This window comes from Schistocerca piceifrons, unplaced genomic scaffold, assembly GCF_021461385.2.
Source record: "Schistocerca piceifrons isolate TAMUIC-IGC-003096 unplaced genomic scaffold, iqSchPice1.1 HiC_scaffold_943, whole genome shotgun sequence".
NCBI lineage: Eukaryota > Metazoa > Arthropoda > Insecta > Orthoptera > Acrididae > Schistocerca > Schistocerca piceifrons.
Genome location: NW_025729216.1, coordinates 260,001 through 262,500, shown reverse-complemented (window position 1 = coordinate 262,500; position 2,500 = coordinate 260,001). Strand labels below are relative to the sequence as shown.

The 2,500-nt window shown below is 57.9% G+C and overlaps 1 non-coding gene across 1 annotated transcript in view; it reads right to left on the bottom strand.

Annotated features, from left to right (window-relative positions):
• LOC124772988 overlaps positions 1 to 700 on the bottom strand; it is a 1,909-nt gene extending 1,209 nt beyond the window's left edge. The window contains exon 1 of the ribosomal RNA XR_007014438.1: positions 1 to 700. This exon is cut by the window's left edge and continues 1,209 nt beyond it. This is a non-coding gene — a ribosomal RNA (small subunit ribosomal RNA).
• Between the last annotated feature and the right edge of the window lie 1,800 nt (positions 701 to 2,500).

Genomic DNA, 2,500 nt, shown 5'->3' with positions numbered 1-2,500 from the left:
CCAGTTAAACACCGACGGGCGGTGAACCAACAGCGTGGGACACAAATCCAACTACGAACTTTTTAACCGCAACAACTTTAATATACGCTATTGGAGCTGGAATTACCGCGGCTGCTGGCACCAGACTTGCCCTCCAATAGATACTCGTTAAAGGATTTAAAGTGTACTCATTCCGATTACGGGGCCTCGGATGAGTCCCGTATCGTTATTTTTCGTCACTACCTCCCCGTGCCGGGAGTGGGTAATTTGCGCGCCTGCTGCCTTCCTTGGATGTGGTAGCCGTTTCTCAGGCTCCCTCTCCGGAATCGAACCCTGATTCCCCGTTACCCGTTACAACCATGGTAGGCGCAGAACCTACCATCGACAGTTGATAAGGCAGACATTTGAAAGATGCGTCGCCGGTACGAGGACCGTGCGATCAGCCCAAAGTTATTCAGAGTCACCAAGGCAAACGGACCGGACGAGCCGACCGATTGGTTTTGATCTAATAAAAGCGTCCCTTCCATCTCTGGTCGGGACTCTGTTTACATGTATTAGCTCTAGAATTACCACAGTTATCCAAGTAACGTGGGTACGATCTAAGGAACCATAACTGATTTAATGAGCCATTCGCGGTTTCACCTTAATGCGGCTTGTACTGAGACATGCATGGCTTAATCTTTGAGACAAGCATATGACTACTTGCAGGATCAACCAGGGAGCTGCGTCAACTAGAGCTGAGCAGCCGGCCGCCCGGGAGTGTGTCCCGGGGGCCCGCGCGAACACGCAAGCGTCCGCTCAATCATTCTGCAAACAGGAGGAGGCTGAGCTCCCCTGCACAATACACCTCGAAACCCTCTCAGGTCCCGGCGGCGCGCAGCGCCGTCCCAAGTACTTGGTCGGGTTCGAGAGAGGCGCAATCGCCCGGAGTTAGGCGAGTAGACGCTTTCGGTGCGACCACCCGTGCTCCCAACTGAGCTTGCCGCTGCCGACAGAGGCCCGGGAGCGTGCTGTCGTGGCATTGCCGGCGGGAGACAACACGCGCCACCTACGGTGACCGGCAGCTCCAACGCCAGCGCCACAGAAGGACAAAAGCCCCACTTGGGTGCCGAAGCGAACTCTCCCAGCACAGCGCACGCGCCAACACATCCGCACAGCTGCGATACAAACCACCAGCGAGAACCGCTGGGGCGACCGAGCAGCAGACGGCGTCGCGGCGCCGAGCGCCGGGCGGCGGCGCATCCTCAACGCACACAGTCCTCAATCGGACCAGCACACTGAAGATGTCCACCGCGCTTCGCACCGGGCCCGCGAGGACCTACTTTGACCGCACGGCGCCGCGCGCAGGGTGCGCCGGCGCGCAGCTGCGACGCCTGCCGCGTCCGTCGGCCGGCGCGCCTGCCACTGGCCGCCCCCACCAGCCGGCTGTAGCGCGTGCGCCCACGCACCGCGCGGCCAGCACGCCGGGAGGCGCCCCCTCACCGGCCGGGGACGGTCCCACCCAGCCACCGCCGCGTATCGCTTCACACCCAGATGCCGTTCAGTTTCGTCGGCATGGTGGGTATCGCTGGAACAACCGGTTAGTACCTCAACCTATCGTCGCCATCACCGATTCACCCCTAGCGAGAACAACCGCACCACAACAGGTTACCATTTGTTCATTTGCGTAACTTCACCAGAAAACGCAGGCGTCCATCGCCATTTGCAACTTCAACGATTATTGCATGCCTGTGTCAGGTGTCACGCCACACTACGTCTGCCCACATACACGCAACAAAATGTGCACGCCTAGACAATACGTGGAAGGTGGCCCCCGTACGTATGCGATGTCCATTGCTCGAACGACTGTCAACCGGCCTCTGTAGCATGTCGCAGATATGGAACGCGGTGCACCATGCCATCACGGTGTGTGAGGAGAGACGACTAGGTCCGAATACATCAACAGACAGCTCATGCTGATCGCCATCCACGGCGTCCGTTCCTCCCACACGTCTCTATGGCGTACCACACTGCAATCCAGCTCTCATAGGGAGACGACACGTAGCTGCGTGCACAATATTTGCACTGTATGGTCCGCCGTTTTTGGGCGCAGTCGTTGTACGGTCACACATGTGCCACGATGTATCATTCAGTACATAAGGACGAATGTGCAGTACAGATTGTGGTTCACGCGTACGACATCAGCGGACAGTTGACACAGGCTGCACCACAACGTAGCCTGCGTACGTCGCATGCGAAGGGCATTGAACATGCAAACTTGTCACCAACCAGCTTGCGAAGGCAGGGGGCAAGGTGGGGACGTGGGGACGTGGGGAGGGGTGGGGGGGGGCGGCATGTACGTCCTGCTGCCATCCACATTACAGTGTACAGCAGGAGCATGTGGAAAGTCAGCAAGACTTGCAAGGTGTTTAACATGAAGCGATACACAGGGGAGCGGGCAGTGCGAGTAGCGAACTATATTGCGAGGGTTGCGGGTGGGCAACACTACACTAATTGAACGAGTCGTATAACAATTACAGAG